Here is a 23312-nt window from a genome sequence, read left to right as displayed (position 1 = left end):
CATTACTCACATGTCTTTTGCAATTGCCCTTTTGTTCTTAGATATTCTGTCCCATTTTTTCATTCTCTTTTCTCTTTACCTTTCAGTTTTGATGTCTTGCATTTCCTTTTGTTTCTTTCTTCTTCTTTTTTTAAAATATATTTTATTGATTTTTTACAGAGAGGAAGGGAGAGGGATAGAGAGCCAGAAACATCGATGAGAGAGAAACATCAATCAGCCGCCTCCTGCACACTCCCCGCTGGGGATGCGCCCGCAATCAAGGCACACGCCCTTGACCAGAATTGAACCCGGGACCCCTGAGTCCGCAGACCGACACTCTATCCACTGAGCCAAACCGGTCTGGGCTTGTTTCTTTCTTAGTTTCCATCTTTCTGCTTTCATTACCCATCTCTTATGTATCTATTCTTTCTATCAGAGTTCTTAAAATATTAATTACAGTTTTTTTTCAAATTCCCTATTTGGTAATTCCAAAATCTCGGTCATGATTGCTCTGACTCTTCAGACTGAGTATTTTGTTGCTTTGTAATTTTTTGTTGAAGGCTGGATATAATGTATGTGATAATGGAATCTGAGCTAATCAGTCGAGATTTTATGTTAATCTGACTAGCATCTGGGCTATGTTTAATAGTTTGCTGTAGCTGTAGGTGCCAGAGACTTCAGGTTATTTCTTTTTTTCCTGTTGTTTTCGGGTTTCCCTAAGAATTGCATCTTAAATGGAGTCTGCATCTTGCCGTTCTCTCAGTCATAATTTCCTTTTATTGCACTGGAGTCTGTTGATATGGTGGTAAGTGTACTGGGTTGAATAATGTTCCCCTGAATTCACGTTTGCCCAGAACCTCAGAATATGACCTTCCTTGGAAATAGATTGTCATTAGTTATATTGACAAGGTCATACTGCATTAGGGTGAGTGCTAAATCCAAGGACTGATGTCCTTACAAAAAGAGGAGAGGACACGCAGGGCTACACACACAAAGGTGGCCATGTGATGCTAAAGAGATTGGAGAGGTGCAGCTACAAGCCAAGGACTGCCAAGGATTGCCTACAAACACCAGGAATAAGAAGAGGCAAGGAAGGATTCTTCTCGAACACCTTCAGAGAGAGTGTGGCCCTCCCAACACCTTGATTTTGGGTCTAGCATCCAGAACTGTGAGCGAATACATTTCTGTTGTTTAAGCCACCCAGTGTGTGGTTTTTGGTTACAGCAGCGTTAGAAGCAAATGCAGTAAGGTAATGGGGAGGGCAACTTCTATAACCGTAGGATTAACTCTCGTTGGGCCTGAGGTCCTGGGCCGGACCTTCAGGAACATTTCTTGGCCTTTCTTTTTCTCCGCTTACGTGGGCCCTGAAGTCTGGAGGGGGCTGGAGCTGTCTTGCTGCCCTTCCCCCAGGGAGGGGAGGCTCTGGGAAAGCAGTTTCCCTCCTGTCAGGGCTTTGTTAAGAACAGAATGCTCTGGGCTTTCTAAATGGTTACATTTCCTCTGAGCCTATTATAAAATGGTCATTTCTCCTCCCTCTCCCTGAAGCAAGTGGATTTCCCCCCAACTTCACAGTGATAACCTGTAGGGCTCTGGAGGTAAACCCCAGGAAAGTGCGGGGCAGCCCTCGGACTGGAACCCCAGCATTTAAAAAACCGTCAGCTTGTCCACACTCAGCCTCCAGCGATTCATCAGACCGTGATCTGTTGCTACCCGTTGCTGGCTCCAGAGGCGCCCTCTGCTCCTGGTAAGTTGTGATTCTCTGTCTTTCCTGCCTCTTTAGATTTCAGGGTGATGGCTTACCCGGTGGCCTCAGTTCTCCAGTGGATCTTCTAAGCGCACTTGTTGATGCTCCGATTGCTTAGCATTTTTCTTGTGAGGATGGAACTAACGACTTCCAAACTGTTTACATGTAAGAGCTGTCTTATGGTGGCTTTTTGTTATTCAGAATTAGACATAGTTCTACCCAATCTCCTTACCAATTCTCCCCCCGCTCCTTTTTAAAGGCATTGTTTTTCTCTGCTGAAGACTATAGGAAAAAGACATGGAGTAACATAAAAGAACCATAGGAAAGTTACACAAGCTCAGACTCTTCTAAAATCTCTCAGAGCAATGCCTTTCTGGCTTGTGATTTTGACTTTTCTTCTGGAAATTTATTGAAGCCTCAGTAACCTCTCCTGTATTTGACCTTGGCAGGCGGTGGCCACTCCTCTTACTCTGCTGCCAAGCGTTTCTTATCTTGTCCTCAAAAATGGCCTCTTGTGCTCCTTGGTCTTGCTGTTACTTTGTACATAATTTGGGGTTCCAGCCTCAGCCTTCTCTTGATAGCAGCCTGCAGTCTTGCACAAAGCCTGTCTGTGATGAGGACTCTGGGAAAAGGGACCAGTAGTTGAATTGGAGTCTTCCCTCCGTTGGTTTGGTGCAGAATGTCTCATATATATCACTAAATGGCCACTTGTTGGCACATCAGCCCAGGCATGCGCTCATGTGTCCATCCTGTGAGCCATGTGCCCGTGTGTCCATCCTGGCTCTAAAAGGCACAAACGACCCCTAGGAAGAGCCTTTTAGAATCTGACAAGAATACATTTTCCCAAACCATCATTGTAGAAAACTTGGGGAACACAGATAAGTATGGAGAAGAAAATGAAAATGATCCATAGTCCCATAGACACTATTTTGGTACAATTCCGGTGGCCTTTTACTATGCTAATGCTCAGAGGGAAGGATGAAGAGTTCTCTAGGAATCAACAAGATCAAGGGTCACGATTGCTGTGGTGTTATGTATGGATACAAAAAGGGATAACACGGTGATTTAAGAATGTGACTGGGCAGGAACACAGCCTTTCAGTCAAATGTGTCTGGGTTCAAATCTGTCACCTACTGGACGACCTTGAGCAAGTTGCTTCTCTGCCTCTCAGTTTCCTCATCTGCAAAGGAGACTGATACGCTACACCTGCTAGGGTGGTTAGCAGGGATCAGTGATCTGGGGTCCTTAAGCACTTGCACAAGGTCAAGGCAGCAGTTGGAGGGAAAGGAGGTGAGGAGAAGGAAGTGGAGAACCCATCGTATGTGTTACCATTGTAATTCCAGTGGGAGATTTGTTGCTGTTTTAAATGTGATTTATGACTGTTAAACACCCAGGTTTCATCTTGTCTTTCACAGAGGAATGCCAGCTAATAAATAAAAAGGAATGATAGAATTGGATAGTCACCATTTTGCAAAGACCCCCAAAATAACCGATTCAGTCAATGTTATCAATGGATGCTAAAGCATTGGGTGAAATGTTGTTGGGTACAGGATAGTCGCACTGTATCAAAGTGTTCCTTTGCAGATTATATATTAACTAGAGGCCTGATGCACGAAATCTGTGCCAGAGTAGGCCTTCTTTCCCCAGGCTGCCTGCTCCGGCTTCCCTCTGGCACCCGGGACCCAGGCTTTCCTCTGGCTGCTGGCAGGCACCTGGGACCTGGGTTTCCCTCGCAGCCCCAACTTCTTCCGGAAGGACATCCGGTCTAATTAGCATATTACACTTTTATTATTATAGATTACACTGGAGAGATCTGTCAGGCATCACCTAACTGGCCAAATTTCGATTCATAAATAATAAGACAAACTCACATTCTGTGCCTTCTGATATGATGCATTAGGAAGGAAGTGCACAACATTCCCTCAACAGTATTCTTACCAAAATAACTGTTAACCTGAATTACATCTTGAGAGAGTACTTAGGCAAACAGAGATTGGAGAAGAGTCCAGAGGACTCCTACAAAATGTCAATGTCATGAAAGACAAAAAAAGTGGGGAGACAGCAAAAAATATATTAAGAAGCCAAATACAATGTGTGAACCTTGATTGGATTGAGATGATTTTTTTTTATACATTCAAGTCCCAAGATTTTTTTTTTATAATTCTTTATTATTGAAAGTATTACATATGTCTCCTTTTTTCCCCTATTGATCCCCTCCAGTGGGCTCTCCACCGCCCCATTGTCTGTGTCCATGGGCCATGCATATATGCATACAAGGTCCTTGGTTGATTACCTTCTACCCACCCACTCTCCCCACCTTCCTTCCGAGATTCTGCACTCTGTTCCATACTTCGAGTCTCTGGATCCACTCTGTTCATCAGTTTATTTTGTTACTTAGTTTCCACATATGAGTGAGATTATGTAATACTTGTCTTTCTCTGACTGACTTATTTCTTTTAGTATGATACTCTCCAGCTCCCTCCATGCTGTCTCAAAGGGTAAGAGATCCTTCTTTTTTATAGCTGCATAGTATTCCATGGTGTAAATGTACCGCAGCTTTTTTAATCCATTCATCTACTGATGGGCACTTGGGCTGTTTCCAGATCTTAGCTATTGTAAATTGTGCTGCTATGAACATAGGGGTGCATGCATTCTTTCTGATTTGTATTTTAGGTTTCTTGGGATATATTCCTAGAAGTGGGGTCACTGGGTCAAATGGCAATTCCATGTTTAATTTTTGAGGAAACTCCATACTGTTTTCCATAATGGCTGCACCAGTCTGCATTCCCACCAGCAGTGTACTAGGGTTCCCTTTCCTCCACATCCTTGCCAGCACTTGTTATTTGTTGATTTGTTGATGGAAGCCATTCTGACAGGTGTGAGATGATACCTCATTATAGTTTTAATTTGCATTTCTCTGATGATCAGTGACTTAAGCATTTTTTCATATGTCTCTTGGCCATCTTTATGTCCTCTTTGGAGAAGTGTCTATTTAGGTCCTTTGCCCATTTTTTAATTGGATTGTTTGTCTTCCTCTGTTAAGTTGTATGAGTTCCTTAAATATTTTGGATATGAACCCGTTATCAGATGTATCATTGCCAAATATGTTCTCCCATACAGCGGGCTTCCTTTTCGATTTGTTAACGGTTTCTTTTGCTGTGCAGAAGCTTTTTATTTAGATGTAGTCCCATTTATTTATTTTCTCCTTAGTTTTCTTTGCCCTAGGAGATGTATCTATAAATATTCTGCTACGAGAGATGTCTGAGATTTTGCTGTCTATGGTTTCTTCTAGGATTTTTATGGTTTCATGACTTAAGTTTAAGTTTGTTTAATCATTTTGAGTTTATTCTCTTGTATGGTATAAGTTGGTGGTCTAGTTCATTTTTTTGCATGTAGCTGTCCAATTTTCCCAACACCATTTTTTGAGAGATTGTCTTTAAAAAAAAAAAAGATTTAAAAAATATTTTTATTGATTTCAGAGAGGAAGGGAGAGTGAGAGAGAGATAGAAACATCAGTGATGAGAGAGAATCATTGATCAGCTGCCTCCTGCTCCCCCCCCCCCCACTACTGGGGATTGAGCCTGCAACCCGGGCATGTGCCGTTGACTGGAATTGAACCTGGGACTCTTCAGTCCGCAGGCCGATGCTCTACCCACTGAGCAAAACTGGCCAGGGCAAGATTGTCTTGACTCCATTGTATGCTTTTGCCTCCTTTGTCAAATATTAATTGAGCATAATGGCTTGGGTCGATTTCTGGGATCTCTATTCCATTGATCTATATGCCTAAAACAGCAGTACCAGGCTGTTTTGCGAGATAAGAATTTTAATAAAAGGATATAAAGACATTTTGGAGACAATTGGGGGGCAATTGGAATATGGACTGTCTATTAGCTAGTGTTTTCGTGTCCATGTTAAATTTCCTAGGTGAGAAGATGGTATTGTGGTTGCATAAGAGAATGTCCTTCTGTTCGTAGATGCAGGTCAAGTATTTAGAGATGAACGTGACCTTATGTCTATAATTTATTTTAAAAATGGTTCAGCAAAAAAAAGATTATGTTTGGTGAAGGGTAAAATAATATTTCTTTAATGGTCTGTCAAATTTTCTGCAAGTTTGATATTTTAAAAAATTAAAAGTTGGGGATAAAACCCCATGAATGAATGCTAGGACAAGTCTTCCCACTGGCCAAGCATTGGGAATGACTTAAGGAGAATTAGAGATGCTCTAAGTAAAGACACTGCATAGTCTTTTCTGGTTGCTTGTTATCGTCCGTCTCCTTTATAGACATCTGATCTGCCAAGGGAAGTGTAATCATTCTCTACACTTGAATTGTATTTGGTTTTGCTTTACAGCTCTAAGAAGTTTTCACTGAGCTGGTATTTAGTGATTCTACTAATGTGCTACTATGTTTATTTTTAAATATTTATATCTTAACTTGATTGGGGTAACATTGATGTGCAACTATATTAGACACTGGGACGGTCTTGAATAGGCTCAAAAGAAAGTGCAGTGAGAAAGAGTCTGTGTGACATCAGGGAAGTAGGAAGTTAAAAGTTTTTTTTCTGGGTGACCCCTAAAGAAATAACATAATCATTAGACAATAGTGTAGTTTTCAATAGTTGACTGTGAATTATTCTTTTCGTTGCTATTCAAAGCAGATGGAGATTATAATTTTATATGAAGGATTAATGAGTTGTGATGCCAGCTCTCAGTGACAGAAGAAATTACTGTCACAGAGTAAATGGATAAGAATAGTGGGGGGAGTTCAAAAGATGAATCTGTCCCTAAATGCATTGCATCAAGGGATGGCATATACATTTCTTTTCACCTGCCAATTCCAATGGTTTGATGCCCAGAGAACTATGTTAAGAAGGATTCCTGGCTCAGGGGAAAGAGTGCAGTAGTCAGTTAGTGATGCCTCTGCTAAGATTTTTAAAAAACATATATTTTATTGATTTTTCGCAGAGAGGAAGGGAGAGGGATAGAGAGTTAGAAACATCAGTGGGAGAGAAACATCGATCAGTTGCCTCTTGCACACTCCCTACTGGGGATGTGCCTGCAACCGAGGTACATGTCCTTAATCGGAATCGAACCCGGAACCCTTCAGTCGGAGGCCAATGCTCTATCCACTGAGCCAAACCAGTCAGGGCTGTGCTAAGATTTTTTGAAGGCATAGAATGGCATGCACACCACATTTGCCGTCTTTGAATTTCCAACACAAACTAAACTGGATGCTTTAAAAACACTAACGTCTTCAAAAAAATATTTATTAAACCATGTATTTATAACAGTAGCTAATATTTATTAAGCACTTACAATGAACCAGACAGTAATCTAATTGTTTTGTATGTATCAATTCATTAATTCTGACGATTTGATGAGGCAAATACTATTATTCTTATCCCTATGTTACAAACAAGGAACTGAAGTCATCTTCTCTAGATCTTTGCCCATCTTGTCAAGATGGCCTATTCTGGCTTTTGTATTTCAAATTTCAATCTTGTCAGTGTCCCTCCCAATCTCCCTTCCTGACTGAATTTTCTCAGTGGTACTTGTCACCACCTGATATATATGTTAGTTATTTGATTATTGTCTCCTCCCACTAAAATCTAAGCTCAGTTGTCAGGATTCCAGGCAATTCCAACTTGCAATTGGCACAAAGTGAAGTCGATAGTTTCCGTTCCTCTGGGTCAAAGATAGACTGTATTTAAGGCACTTGATCGGTGTTGCCAACTTGCCTTCTGGAAAGCGCATGAGTGTGTCCCTCTCCTTGGACTTCTGCCAGTACTGAGAATTGCTGTGTAATAAAACTCTGCCGATTCCATATGAAAAAAAATCTCATTTTCATTTTCGGTTTCTTGATTACAGATGAAGAACATGTGTTTTTAAGATTTGCACATTATGTCTTTTGAATGGGATGAGTAATAACAAAAAGCCTGTTTGAAATGTCACAATGTTTCTGTTTAGATATGAAAACATGTCAATTCATGCGTAGAAGAGACCGTGTTGTTATGTGTGCAAATTTTGGTATGAGAGTTGAGGCTGGGGGAGGGGAAAGGATAAAAACAAGAGAAAAGCTAGGAAGAGGGGGAAAGGAAAGAGCAGAAGAAAGAAAAGCAGGGAAGAAGAGAGAAAAAATAAAAAGTGTAGAATTGTTTTGCATTTTGTCCCAGAGGCCTCGCCTGGGAGACAGGCTACTCGGTGAAGGTGGAAATGAGCCACACTCAGCTGATCCTGCCCTCTGCCAAATCACATCCAGGCCAGGGGTTCTCAAACTAGGTGACCTGTGGACCCTTTTACACTATTAAAAATTATTAAGAACCCCCAAAATCTTTTAGTTATACAGATAATATCAGTATATACTATATTAGAAATTAAAACAAAATCTTAAAATATTTACATAAATACATTTTTTTTACCGCCATAGGTAAATAATAAACCACCCATAAAATAAATAAAATAAATATATTTTCCAAAACAAACAACAAAAAATTAGTGAAAAGAAAGGCATTATTTTTACAGTTTTGCAAATCTCTCAGATATCTGGCTTAATAAGAGATGGCTGGCCTTTCCTTTCTGTTTCTGTGCTCAGTCTGTTGTGCTACCACATGTCACATAACCTCTGGAAAACTCTACACTCAGAAGAGGATGAGTACGGAAAAGAATGTCATAGGATTAAAAAATGAGGCACCCAATCAATGAGAGACCCTCCTCTCCCATCCCCTCCGTCATTGGTTAATAAAATTACAGAGGATGGATTTCCTAAAAGCACCCCAGGAAGCCTTTAGGGGTGCCCGGACCACACTTTGAGAACCACTGAGTGAGTCAGGGGGAACTGATACACGGTGGCCAGAGGGACCATGGAAGGGATATCTAACAATTTGTCAAGAGCCATCAAAACATTAATGCCTGTTGACACATTGATTTCCCTTTAGGCCAGTGGTTCTCAACCTTTGGGTCGCGACCCCTTTGGGGGTCGAACGACCCTTTCACAGGAGTCGCCTAAGACCATCGGAAAACACATATATAATTACATATTGTTTTTGTGATTAATCACTGTGCTTTAATTATGTTCAATTTGTAGCAATGAAAATACATCCTGCATATCAGATATTTACATTACGATTCATAACAGTAGCAAAATTACAGTTATGAAGTAGCAACGAAATAATTTTATGGTTGGGGGTCACCACAACATGAGGAACTGTATTAAAGGGTCGCGGCATTAGGAAGGTTGGGAACCACTGCTTTAGGGAATATATTTTAAAAGAATAATCCCCCAAAGAAGGAAAACTGTTTAAATGACCTACAATTGGGAAATGGTTAAGTAAGTCCATTTAATGGAATATTTTGCAGCCTAAAGTTATAATTACTAGTACTAGCATGGGGAGAGTTATAGAGCCCTAAGTGAAAAATGCAAGTTAGAATCTTGACTGTGCCCACCACTCTCGGGAGACTGTGTGTCTGCAGACAAAGCCTCAAAGGGAGAAGGAAAGTTGGGTCAGTTTGATACATGGGCACGGGCTTATGGGAGGTTTCTATTTTGGCCCATGTTATTTTGGTGTTTGCTTATTACTTTGCAATAAGGAAAGGCAAAAATAAGGGCTCTCTGTGTCTTACTCCCCTAGGTCAGTGTGGTCAGGAGGAAGCAGAGAACAGAGTCACCAAGGGCCCTGGAGCTGGGGAAGAAGGGGTGCGGGGGCATATGGGGCGCGCCAGTCAGGATGGGGACTTGATGCTTCAGCTCATTCTGTGGTGCCCTTTCAGTGGTGACAGGAGAGACCTTCGGCTAAGCAGCTGTTATCAAAGGCTGTGGGGAGATGACAGGAGACCAGGTGTGGGCCCAGCATGTCACTTCAAAAAGGGGAGGAAGAAGCTGGTGAGGGCAGCTACAGAGCCCCGCACCTTTGGAGAGAACCGAGGGCCAGGGCCACACTGTGTCTAAAGGAGCTGGGAGGGCACAGCTGGGAGGCGGCCAGTGCTGGGTGGGTCGTGGGTCGGAGGCAGCAAGGGCTGCAGGGCCCGATGGAGGGTTTACCGGACGCCTTACAGCTCGGACGCAGTCTCCTGCCACTGGGCACGTGCTCTTTGACTGTGTTCTTGCCCTTCACGTTGGAGCAGGGTTGGCTGCCTTGCGTCCAAGATGCAGCCCACTGAGGTTTGAGGTTGGCTGCTTCATACACCTCACCATCCCGGTCTTCATTTCACTCCTCTCTAGGTTATTTCCTCCCGCAGGTGTCAGTGCGTGTATTTCCCATTCACAGTCATAAAACAATAAGGACTGACCGCATGCCCCATGAGCAGTGTGTGGTGCGGACCAAGGGAGGCAGCTGCACAAAGAGCTGTTGGCTGCCAGGCAGGTGCTCCAGGTGATAGTTCAAGATGCCAACTTGGCAGCTAATGGATCTCTCTGGATTGGGCATGTGAAAGGGAGAGAGAGAGAGAGAGAGAGGTGAGAGATATACATCGATTGGTTGCCTCCCGAATGAGCCCCAGCCCAAGCCAGGGATCAAACCTGCAACCCAGGTATGCACCCTTGACCGGAAATCGAATCTGTGACCCTTCGGTGCTTGGGCCGACGGTCCAACCACTGAGCAACACCAGCCAGGGCTAAAAGTCTTTAATATCTTCTACCACCCAATCCATACTCATTCATTTCCCCAGTCATCTCAAAAATGTCTTTTTCCAGGTGGTTGGTTGAAATGAGGTCAGGGCCCAAAGGAGGGCACGCGCATGCTGTAACCGTCTCCCTTCTTTTTCTTTTCGTGTCACTGAAGACGACATGGAGTCACTGAGAGTACAGGTTATATTTTCTTCATTTATTAGGTTGACATCGGGTAATAAAATTATAGAGGGTGATTACCAGAGAGAAGGGCGGTGGTGGTGGAAGGCGGTACAAGAGGGTAAAGGGGGGCTAAATGGTGACGGAAGGAGACTTGACTTGGGATGGTGAACACACAATACCATACGCAGATGATGTATTATAGAATTGTGCACGTGAAACCCATACAATTTTAATAACCAACGCGAGCACATTCTTTTTTGAAACAAGTTGCTTTCAGAACATTTTAAGGTTTATGAAGGAAATTCAAGTTAACATGTTAGCACAAACACCTAGGTATTACTCAGTTTCGTTTTCCTTTCACAGATTGCCTTCCACGAATATTTTTATAATGAAAAGTCAGGGTTTTGCTATTGAGTGCCTCATGTTGTGCTTTGACTCATATTTCTTCGGAGCTAATCACAGGGTGTGAGGACACCCACCAGGGCACTGCACGAAATATAGAGCAGTTCACGAAGTTGCGTGTCATCCTTGCACAGGGGCCATGCCAATCTCTGTACTGTTCCAATGTTTAGTGTATGTGCTGCGAAGCGAGCACACACATACATCCTTAATGCATAGCAACTAACGGACATCCTCCCCCTGCTTCGAAATATACTCTATACAGAAGGCAGCTGCCTCCCTGAACTCACTCTCTTTTAGTCTCTTTCTCAAATCCAAAACCCATCCCACCTCCCGCCAGCTTGGTCTGTAGGGCTTCCCTCGTTCATCCTGTCTTTCTGTACAGACCTCCCTGGTCTTCTCTGGTGTTCTCTCTGCTTAGCCCATGACCAAGGTTTGTTATTGCAGAGAAGAGCCCAGCCCGAGCCAGCAGGCACACATCCTTCACCTCAGCATCTGGTGGCAGAGGCATGAGGTGCCAGAAGCACAGGGACAATCCTTGTTCCTGTTTCTCGGAGGAGGATATGGGGCATCGTTATCTATTTAGATGTCTGCCTTCTTCACGAGGCAGCCAGTGCCTGTGGTTGAGATAATGTTTTAGTTCATTGTTGCATCCTCAGGGTCTAGTACAGTGCCTGTCGCTTGAAGGCATCAAGGATTCCTTGTCATGGGCACAGGCTGTGGGCCTTCTTTGTTGTCGTTGGGAGGGTGGCCTGTGCCCAAGGAGCCATGATGAACAAGCCCTATGTCAATTTCCGGCAGAGCATCCAGTTATATTCCTTCTACTCCTGGAAGATTGTGTTAAATTCTGGCTGAAGCAAATGCCCTGCGTGACATCGGTGTTGAGTCACTCTCGGGGCTCCCACACGCACGACATTCTCGTTTTCACTCTGAGAACTCCCTCTCGTGCTGTGCCCGTCGCAGTCACAGTTGTCTCTCTGTGGGCCTTTCCCTCTGAATCATCGGGCAATGGTTACTGTAATCTGAGCCCCCTCTTCCCCGCTCCTGTCCGAAAGCTTTCTCTGCGTCACCTCTAAACAGGTGGGGTTTGCCCTCATTGCTGAGGCTGGTACACATTCAGTTCTTAAACTCAGGTGTGATGGGGCCATGGCTTCTTCATTTTCTCCAGGCCTTAATTTCTGTTTTGAGGACCTTTAGTCTTGCCCTCTTTCCCCAGGATCCCACAAGTGCGGCAGGTGGGTTGTGAAGGGAGTAGGGCGGGATCAAACCCGGCCTCAGGGGTTGCTTTGACCCACTCTGAGTGACATCCATGGGAAGCCCTGGCCTGACAGGCTCGGTGGTCCTCCCATGGCCCCCGAGCACCCAGGCTGCCTGGATGTGGTCCCTCATGGCTCCCCACCACGCTCAGGTGTGCAGCTGCATCACTGGGATCTCTGGGCGGGGCGGGCGGGGGGGGGGGAGCAGCAGGGCCCCCTCCTTGCTTTCTGATCCCGCATCCTGTTTGGGGCTTTGTCATATGCTCCCGGTGGTTCCCTCCCTGCGGGGATGTGAGAGGGAGGCACAGGGTGCCTTCCGAATGACTCACCAGTATCTTGGGGTGTCTGCAAAGGAGCCGCTGTAATGAGAGCCAGCGAGGAGGGGAGAGGAGGGGGACAGTGAAGAGCTGGAGGAATAATGCCTGTGGCCTGGGGCGCTGAGAGGCCCTGGACTGGAGCACTAGGCAAACGGAGGACGTGGTACTCCCTGAGACGAAACTGATGGGGAGCGGGTGTGACAGGAGAGGAGCCGTTGGTGGTTTGTGGGGTTCAGGCTTTCTGGACATTTGCCTGGGGACATGCAGCCTCTAGAGGAGGAGACATGAGGGTCTCTGGATTTGCGAGGTGAGTCCACTAAGACTCCAGAACCCCAGGTTCCTTAGCCCTGGTTGTCAAGCTCGTGGAAGTTCTAGAAAAAATTATTCAGTCACATGTGAGAGGGGTGTGGATCTGTCCTTTCCATGTCAGGTGTCCTGAGTCTGGTGCCCAGTGTTAGGCCCTTTCCATCACTAGAAAGGACGTCTCCTCAAGGTCCTTCCTGAGACGGGAGAGCAGGGGTGTGACTGCATGAGTGACCAGTGAGTGCACAGCGGGCTCTCCGCCCTGACTGCGGCACTGCCCTGCTCTGGGGCCAGGGGGCACCCAGCCCTAGGAGGACTCAGCTCTCCAGGCTCTTGCTTCTTGACCAACACTCATTGCTGCCTCTGTTTCCCAGAACCCCGAGGCCAGGGATGCCTGAGACAAACATGGCTACCCCTGCTCATCCTAGGAAATTCCTGAGCTCAGACATCTCCAGGCACCCAAGCTCAGGGGCTGAGCCCCTTCACCCTCCCTGGGCGGGGCCACTGGGAGACTGGGCATGTGGCCAGGAAAAAGGGCCACTTCAGAGCACCAGCCACCGGGCTCTCAGGCAGTCTCTGGGGCCGGGAGCCAGCCAGGATCTGTCCCATGGCCCAGGTGCCAGCCGACTGACTCAGGTTATCGAGGGCGCCTTGCCCTGGCTCTGCCCTAAGCGCTGCCTTGGACAGTCTCCATGAAGACCTGTTTGCTTATGTCTATAAGGCACCCAGGCCTCGCTCTAGAATTCTCTGCTTCTGAGGTCACAAGGACAAATCCTAAGGCAACAGATTCCAGAACCCCACGGCTGGATCTGCTCTCACTTTGTGCATTGCCAGCGATGAAGAGAAAGCAAACCTTCTATTTTCCTACTGCCCCTAGTCCACCCTCTCCCCCTCCTCCTGCTGCCCCTTCCCCTTCCCCCACACCTGGTTTCCCCCGCTGCCTTCTGCCGGATCCCACTCTGGGCCCTTGGCCTGGTTCTCCTCCGGCTCACGCATCTCGCCCAGGCAGGCTCCCATCTCTCACCAGAGGGGCCCCTCTTCACTTGGGGACCCGCAAGACCTGCTGCCTCTATAGGCCCCCTCGGGTCCCCTGCTCCCCCTGCCCTGCCAGTCCCCCTACCCCTCCTGTCCGCCATGTCCGCCTGTCCTCCCTCTCTACTCTTCACTCTTCCTTTGCCCCGCACCCCTCTTCTGGCCCTTCTCTGACCTCCAGCCACTTGGGCAGGCGGCTCACCCGCCCTTACTCCCCTCCTGCCCAGTCACCACCTCCCCCCATCTCTCCTCTGTTGGGCCGGCCTGTAAACTGTCCCTGGGGCTTGGAGTCCCTGCCAGTGACCACCCGGACCTCTCAAAGCTTCGGGAGTCGGGCACCTGCTGGGCCCAGGGAGCAGAACATGGGGGGCAGCAGCTGCAGGGAACTCTGGGGGGCCCTCCGGCGCTCCAGGAAGCCCCCGTCTCCCCAGTGAGTTCTCAGCCCTCTGGCCCCCTGGCCCGTGCCACCGGGTGGATGCCCCTCCTGGAGCTTGGCCCACAGGCCAAAGGCAATGTAACAAGCTCCTCTTTGTCTCCAAGCTGCCATTGGAAGGGGGTGGATGGGCTTGGTGGACTCTGGGCACGTTCCCCTCCCCTCAGGAGGAGCGACTGTGTCCTGTGCCTGGCACATACCTTGCTCCCCAAACCAGCCTTCCCAGGAGACAGGGACTAGGGCATCCATCCCTCTGTCAAAGCAAAGACTGCTGGGTGTGGGGAGTGTGGCAGCGGGAGGAAGGGTGAAGCCCTGTTGTGAGGTATTGGGGTCTGGAGGCTGAGGGAGGAGGCCTGGGACCCTCTGGGGCAAACAAAGCCCCCTGTTCACTGTCGTCCTGGGCACTCGGAGAGCAGCTGCTGAGCTCTGCAGTGGCCATCAGTGCCGCTGGGTCAGGACCTGTGCCTGCAGCCTCCTTGGGAGGGGGGAGAAAGCTGCAGCTGCAGGTGAAGGCTGTCTGAGGGGCCTCCACACCCTCCTTACTGACCTTCCCTGCAGGCCCCAGGGCAGCCAGGGCTACTCGCGCTTCCCACCGGTGGCAGAAGCAAGGAAAGGCCCTGCTGGGCCAGATAGCCCGAGACTGGACCACCAGAAATCAGCACCTCACCCTAAGAAGGTGAGTCTGGGGATGCTGACAGAGGATGTGAAGGAGGCCCCTGAACACTCACTCACCACACAGCTGCCTGCCCCTCCATGGGCCACACTGTGGTCTGAGCACAGCCTGGGGTGCCCAGGGTCAGAATTACACTTTCTTTTGGCCCCTGTAGGCATCTCAGTCTTGAGAACGGCCTTCTTGCGGGTGAAGCCATGCTCTGAAGACACACCCTGAGGCCAGCGCCCCTTCTCCAGGATGCACAGCGTTCGCAGGCCAGGGAGCGCCATCCCTCATGCCCACGGCCTCAAGTTTGCAAATGATTATAAGTGAATGCAGCCTGCCAAGAAACCCCGACCTTGAGCTCTGAGTTCTATGCCAAGAGCAGGTGGGGAAATGGGCAGGGCTGTAGGACCTCGTCCACAAGACCCTTCCTCTCTCTGTCCTTCTGGTTTAGGGGTAAGTTCTACCCCGAGTGGAACCTCTGCTGTGCCCTGGTCCAGGCACCCACTAAAAGCCAAGTAATAAACTGCTCCCAGAGGCTCCAGTGTCCCCAGGCTCAGCATGGCAGGGCTCCAGGGGTGCCCCCAGATCGAGGTGGGAGGACTGGCTTTTCCGGGCCTGTGTGCTGTCGGGTCAGGGGAAGAATCTGCTTTCAGAACAATGGTCTGCCCTGCCCACCATGCCCAGCTCTCCCACTCACTCCTTCACCTGACTCATGATCCCCTAATTCCTCTTGTCTATTCTCTCTCTCTCTCTCTCTCTCTCTCTCTCTCTCTCTCTCTCTCTCTCCACACACACACACACACACACACACACACACACACACACACACACACAGCAGTTCTCCAAATACATTTGGGTGGCCTTTGCCCACTTCTGGCCACACACTGCTCTGCAGTCCTGGCCCCTCCCTCTTCCTGATGGGTAACTTAACACATTAGGCCTGTGTTACTGCCAGAGACCCACAAACACTTGTATGTTGGGGTCAAAAAGCCCTTCAGCCTCCTGCTCAGGGGCCCAGAAGATACTGCTATGAATGACTGTGGAGCCCGTGGTACGCGGCCCAGACTTCTGCAGCCGGGGAGCTGGGCAGCCTGGAGGGTACGTACAGCAGGAGTGGACCGCTCCCATGAGCACCATGGTGGACCGCACTCATCCTATTCGATTCAGAAACTTCTCTGGGAAACACCTAGGGCTCCAGAGAGCCCCTCTCCCGAGGCCCCTCCCTTCCATGACCTGTGCCCCCAGGCACCCGCATCTCAGACAGGACTGACCAAGGACACAGCCATGCAATGTCCACAAAAGTAGGGAAACCAAAGACCCAGCTCCCTGGGGCTCTGGGACAGCAGCCCTGTCTCCTAGAGCTGCCCAGCACCGCAGCCGGGACAAAGGTGAGACTGGGTTCTCGGAGGGTCAGCCCAGGCCCCAGGGCTGCAGGGCAATGGAGAGACCTGGGGAAGAAGCCTGTGGGAGGGTTCATTGTTGGTTAGTCCCTTTGCTCTCCATCTTGACAACTTGCCCTATTGAGAGACGCATCTGACCCCCAGGTGGGGAGGTGGGAGTCAGGCGTAGCCAGTTTTCCTTCCCAGGTGCTCTTTGGGGGACAGTGTTCTGCAGAAAGGCCAGGCACTCCTACTAGCCCTGGAAGTTGTTTCCTGAGACCCGGAGGAGAAGCAGTTCGAGTCTGTTCCCATAAACATGACGGGACTAGGAGGCTTTATGTCTTCCCACCCAGAATGACGTCTTTCAATGTCAGAGGCAAGGTCATGGGACTCCTGGAGATCTGGCTGCCCAGTGCCTTGGAGGGAGGGCGGCTGGTGCCAGGGCCCAGAGCTGCCTCTGAGCTCTGCCCTTGGCCTGCTGCGTGGGGTCCTGGAGAGTTTCTTATTTTCCAAAGGTGGTAGAATTAAGCCAAAGAGTACCAGCAATCTTCCCTGTGTCCCAGCATCGGTCAACCTCCTGGTCTTTCCTTCAAGTGAGACACCATCAGGAAGCAGCAAATATTTCTTACGAGGATAGAAAATATTTGTCCAAACCATTTTACAGAAACACAGGGCAAAAGACCAGGCTGCACAGGGCTGGCTCAACTATTTTTTGGTCATCTGGCTGCAGAAAGATAGCTGCCCAAGACTAGGCCTGTGTTACTGCCAGATACCCACATACACAGATCACTGTGTATTGTTTCAGTTCATGAATAAAAAACATTTACTGAGCCCTAACCAGTTTGGCTCAGTGGGTAGAGCGTCAGCCTGCGGACTAAAGGGTCCTGGGTTCGATTCCGGTCAAGGGCATGTACCTTGGTTGCAGGATCAATCCCAGTAGGGGTTGGGCAGTAGGCAGCTGATCCGTGTTTCTCTCTCATTTGCTTCTTATAAATGTTATAATAAATAAATGGCATTAAATGGCCTTTTGTAAAGAAAACTGATCCCACATGGAGCCCATCCTGACAGCTTCGCCTCCTCAAATGGCCGTTCTGAGGCCCTTGCCTGAGGTTTCACATGACGCTCCCGACTTGCAGTGTGAAAATAACTAATTTGTAAAGGATTCAAACATCTTGCTGTCCTTGGTACATTTTCTCTATTCCATTTGTGATTCCACAGCACCTGTGCTGTATAATTTACAGGTTTTGAGAAATTAGCATTAATCTTCAGCTGGAGGAGGCCTTTGCCATGTGATTTTTTCTGAATGAGCCAAGGCAAGACTTTTTCAATGGCTGTATAATTTACAGCCACTTTAAGAAAATTAATTTGGATGGAATTTTTTACTATGATTGCAACTGTGCTGATAACTGGGCCTCTAGTATGCATATAAGATCTTTGGTTAATCTCTTCTCCCCCTCCCCCCTTGCCGGGAGCCAGTCCATCCTTGCTGTTTCAAGGGACCTGGCATATATGGCATACTGTTCTTAATATGTTTGCTCACCTTCTTGGCACTATGTGTTTTAACCAAGGTCTCTGAGAAAGGTTGTTTCCCCAGGTAGGGATTTTCCCCTGAAGTTAGGGAGGGAATAAAACCTCTTAACTAAGTGCCAGGCGGGTAATTAATCACTTTAACTACGAACAATCATGCTTAAGCTACATAATCTTTACTCCCTGGAATGGAGATAAGAAACGCCCTAACCTTTGTAATAGAGATTGATAGGATTGAATCAACTGGTATAAATACAGATGTAACAAGACAGCAAGACTCAGAACTAAGAAGACAGAACCAGGAGGCACAGAACGTTCTCTAGAGACAGAAGAACTTCGCTGGAGAAAACATGGCAAAAGATCCTGGACAGAAACTGGCCTCAGAACCTAGAGACAGAACCTAGCGAGAGAACATGGCAAAAGATCCTGGACTGAACCTGACTACAGAAATTGGCAAGAGAACCTGACTAGGACCTGGTGACTGAACCTGGCTTGAGAACCTGGACAGAACCTGGCTGGAGAACCTAGCGAGGGAACATGGCTATAGAACCTGGCTGGAGAACCTGGAGAACCTAGCAAGAGAACATGGACACAGAACCTGGCTGGAGATCCTAACCAGAACTTCGCTGGAGATCCTGACCAGAACTTGGCTGGAGATCCTGGCTAGGCTGCTGATCAACTGAACACTGTCTCCGTGTCCTTCCTTCTTTGCCGACTCCGTCCACGCCTTTGGGAACCCCTGGACCTGCTGGGGTTTGACCCCGGCACCCCCTCCCCCTGCCCTCTGAGATTCATAACTCTGTTCCATGTGTCCATACCTGTGTGTTGAGCACCTGCCCCCTGGTGGTCAGTGTGCATCATAGCTACCGGTTGAATGGTTGAACGGTTGCTTAGGCTTTTATATATATAGATAGGATTTATTTTCTAGGTTTAGGACTTTATGGAAAACTTTTTATTTTTAAAAAATATATTTTATTGATTTCTTAAAGAGAGGAAGGGAGAGGGATAGAGAGTTAGAAACATCGATCAGCTGCCTCCTGCACGCCCCCTACTGGGGATGTGCCTGCAACCAAGGTACATGCCCTTGACTGGAATCGAACTGGGACCTTTCAGTCTGCAGGCTGATGCTCTATCCACCGAGCCAAACTGGTCAGGGCTGGAAAACTTTTAGGTTAATGACTTTCCAAATACAGGCTGCAATAATATTTTTACATTCTTCAGTTGAGTCCCCAAGTGGTAGGGGGGTCTGGAGGCTCCACCCAGGCTGGTGGGCTGCGCTGAGTCTGAGGATTGTGCCATATGGAAGGAAGGTGACTCCAAGTTTGCTAGCACCCTGGCTCCATCCCTCTGAGTGTCTCTCTCAAACAACCTGCCGCCACCTTTCCTGCTAAGGGCTCTTGGAGTGCTTGGAGACCAGGCAGGGGCCATGGGGACGGCCAGGAGGTCACAAACCAGATCTCAGGGACTGGAGCTGCATAGGGTCTGTGGGTGGTTCAGGGGGTGGGTATCAGAGGTTTAGCTGTGTGTCTTTGGGCGAGTGTATGTTTTTTTGCCCGTAGGGTACACATTTGTGTGATTTGTCTATATTGTAATTACCTACGGTCTTTGGGGACGAGTGTGTATCTGTGGGAGCATAAGCATGTGTGGGTGTCCTTGGAGGGGGTGTGGGGACATATGTGTGTGTGTGACTCTGAAGGTGTTTCTGGGTTAGGGTGTGCCCTTTGGTGTGTTCGTGTGTGTATATATCTGAGTGTGTGTGCGTGCACCTCAGGGTGGGTGTGCACAGTTCTGGCTGTGAGCCCGTGAAGGTCTGAGGAAAGACTACAACACAGTTATTTTGGGCCCTGGGACTGGACTAATTGGGCAAAACCCACTTTGTGGCAAGGTGGTCTGTTATCCATTTGAGGCCCCCTAGGAGCCAGTTGAGGAGGAGAGACTTCTTGATGGAGAAAATAGTGAACAGACCTGTGGAGTCGCCTCATCTTGCACTGCCTGGGCCCCTCACCTGGACAGGAGGCTGAGCGGGGGCTGGGGTGGCACTGGGCCCCGGACCACACACTCTAGTTTCCTGAAACAGGCCATTTTGTGTAACCTGAAGCCCCTTCTCTGACATGTTCCAGACGTCCCCACACGCTGGCAGCCCTCGCAGCCCGAGGTAGCACACAGCCCCTTTGTCTGGCCATGGCCTTTCCTTGAACATGTGGTTACTCCGGTGTTGAAACTGCGGTGCCTGCCAGCCCCCTCTGTGGGAGAGGAAAAGTACCAGCCCCTCCCCCAGGTGTTTGGTCTGAGGCCCAGGCGCCTCTGCAATGAAGGGGCCTCTGTAAGGAAGGGGCCCAAGGGTGCATCGTGGGCACAGTCAGCGGGAAGCAGGGGCCTGGGCCCAAAACCCAACAGGACCCTGTCCTTCCCTGGGGTGGAGTCGGGAGGAGAAGCCCTCAGACTGAAGCCAGGGGCCAGTCCCCGGAGCTCCGAACTGACCTGCGGGGGCCAGCTCATCCACATTTGTCTGGGGACTGTGCTGATTTAACACGGAAACCCAGGGTCCCAGGAATCCCCACAGCCCTGGGCACCCGGGATAGTCGGCCCCCTAACCCCACCCAGGTAGCAAACTGGGGCCTCCTGAGGGGCAGCTGCCTCTTGCCCAAGTGACCTCAGGCCCCTGGGTGCATTGTGTGGGGGCTGGAGATCGGGGTTGCGGAGCCTGAGGACTTGGCTCGCCACCCTCAGACTGGCCAAGGCTGCGTTTTCCTGCTGTTTTGGCCCGTGCCCACCTTCCCTGGCACCAAGAGCTCAGGGTGGGGCTTTCAGAGGAGGTTCACACCCTTAACACCTATTGGTCACCTCATATTTGGTCTCCAGACCGACCTCCTCGAGGTCCTGGAGCAAGATGACGGAGCCAGGGCTGAGAGCGTGGCTGGGGACCATGAAGAATGCATTTGAGCTTATGTGAGCAGAGAGGGGGGTGGGGCTCCATGTCAGGGCAGGGGGCTCTGGGGACAAAGGGTTTCTGAGAACAGGAGTGGTGGCCTCACCATAGAGAGGAGTGGGGAGGGGTGGGCTTGGGACCTCCCTAACTCTGACCTGCCAGGCCCTTGGTATCGGAAAAGCTCTTTTTATTCTCCAACTCAAGATGGATATAAATGTAATTATAAATCAAAATGAATTCAAAATTAATTCCAGGAAGGAAGTGAACCCCATTGCAGGGGCAGCAAGCTTGGAAAAATGACCACCCCCAGATGTCTGAGTGTCCAGAACTTCCTGCCTTAACCTCACTATTGCATTTCCAGCCAGGACCTGAGGGGCCGTGTGGGAGGGGAAGGGTGGATTCTGAAGGGTTGTGACTCCTTGAGTGTTTCACTGCATCCTGCCTGATGTTAAGCTTTGCCAGCTTGATCCTGTTGGCTACCCACGTGCCCACTCTCAAGGAGGCTGGGCATTTCCATCTCTGCCGGAGGCTCTGAGGGGTCAACTTTGTGCAGTTTCTCTATTGGGACCTCCTTTTATTTCTGGGGCCCCGCCCCCATCAGTGGTGGGTGGGGGTCTTTGCATCACCAGTACCCCATCCTTGCTGGGTACTCTAACCCCTGTTGTCACGCAGTGTCCTGAAAACAGTGTTTTTGAGAAGGGACTACTGTCTGTCTGGACCATCACTGCCTGGGACAAAGGAGGTGGTCAACAGGTGTATGTGGATTGAATGAATGTGTGACTCCAATTACAGAAGTTAGGCAGTCAGTCAAGTTTACAGTGTGTCTACATGGGGAACTGACCACTGAACCCCGGTCTGCCTGCGGCTCTAACTGGAATCAGGCTGCCCCAGATGACACTGCCCTCCCCTCAGATACCCCGACACCCTTCCATGTCCTGATTCCTTCATGGTACTGCTGCTGTTGCCCTCACTCCACCCTGACCCTGCCTCCAAGTGAGTCTGTCCTGTACCCAGTCCCTGAATGGCCTCATCCCATTGAGCTGATCCTGATTTGGGCGGAGGTTAGAAGAAAGGCACTGCATTGTCAGAGGTTTCTCTTATGGGTTAGCTTCCTGTGCGGTGGTCCTGTCCAGGACATAGGTTCCCTGGGACCCTGAGCACCCCTGCCCCTCCTCCTGTCTGACCACCAGCCCTCCAGCCTCACCTCTTGCCATTCCCCCAATGCCCCAGGCTTCAGCTGCACAGAGAAACCCTAGGACCCCTCAAAACACCAAGCTCCTCTCTCCTCGGGTCTGCACTTAGTCTGCTTCCTTCTCCTCTAGTCTTCTTCTCTCACCTGTCACTGACCCTGTTCCCTGAGCAGCTCCCCTGGGTCAGTTGGGGGGCATCCCACACGGCTCTGGCCCAGCACGTGTCACCCTGCAAAGCCCGGGGGCGAGGGGGGGGTGGGACACCACCCTTTGAGTCTCTCTGACCACACGTTACTCCCTTGATAAGGGTCACGAGCAAAGCTCGTCAAGAGAGGGAGGTGGGAGAACAGCCCACACAGGACTCAAACTTTTGGTGTTAAAAGGAGAAAATAACACTTATATTCATGTTGGTACAGAAACTCTTGAAGAAGCTGTGCTGAGGGTACCCTGAGGGGCAGGTGGGGAAATATTCATTTCTATAAAAGGACAGCTGGAGGGGAGGTGGATGAGGCTCCCTTTGAAGAGGAACTGAGTGGTGAATGGAGGTGGACCAGGCTCCCTTTGAAGAGGAACTCAGTGGTGAATGGCCCTGCAGGCCCTTGATTTTTATTTGTTTTTAAACTAGAGGCTGAAAAAAAATAAAAAATAAAATAAACTAGAGGCCGGATGCACAAAATCCGTGCAAGACTAGGCCCTCCTTCCCCCCACTGCAAGCTCCAGCTTCTCTCTGGCACCCAGGACCCAGGCTCCCCTCCGGCCGCTGGCAAGCACCAGGGACCCTGGCTTCCCTCGCAGCCCAGGCTTTGTCCGGAAGGACATCCGGTCTAATTAGCATATTACACGCTTTTATTATTATAGATATCTATTTTTATTGATTTCAGAGAGGAAGGGAGAGGGAGAGAGAGATAGAAATATCAATGATGAGAGAGTATCATTGATGGGCTGCCTCCTGCACACCCCCCACTGGGGATCGAGCCCGCAACCCAGGCATGTACCCTTAGCTAGGATCGAACGGGGGACCCTTCAGTTCACAGGCCGATGCTCTACCCACTGAGCCAAACCAGCTGGGGCTCTGCAGGCCCTTTAGTTCCAACCCCTTTCTGAGCCTCCCAGGCCACAGGCCCCACCCGAAACCTGCGGGTCTCCTCCCTGCTGCTTTTGGGCAGGTTACTGGCCACCTGCGGCTGCACCCAGGGTGCCCTGACCTGGCCACCTCCCCTCTGCTTAGATTGCCCTAGGGGCTTGGGGGGCGGGGAGGGGGGTTCTCTTGGGGAAGGACTGCCCAAAGCCCTGTTTTGAGCCCAGGCCAGCTCAGGGCTCTGTGGCCCAGGGCAGGGATTGAACTTAGTTCTCCCCTTCGCATAACATGGGTGTGATCAGAGT

Source organism: Myotis nattereri (assembly GCF_964212035.1).
Source record: "Myotis nattereri genome assembly, chromosome: 7".
Taxonomy (NCBI): Eukaryota; Metazoa; Chordata; class Mammalia; order Chiroptera; family Vespertilionidae; genus Myotis; species Myotis nattereri.
This window is presented reverse-complemented; position numbering follows the sequence as displayed.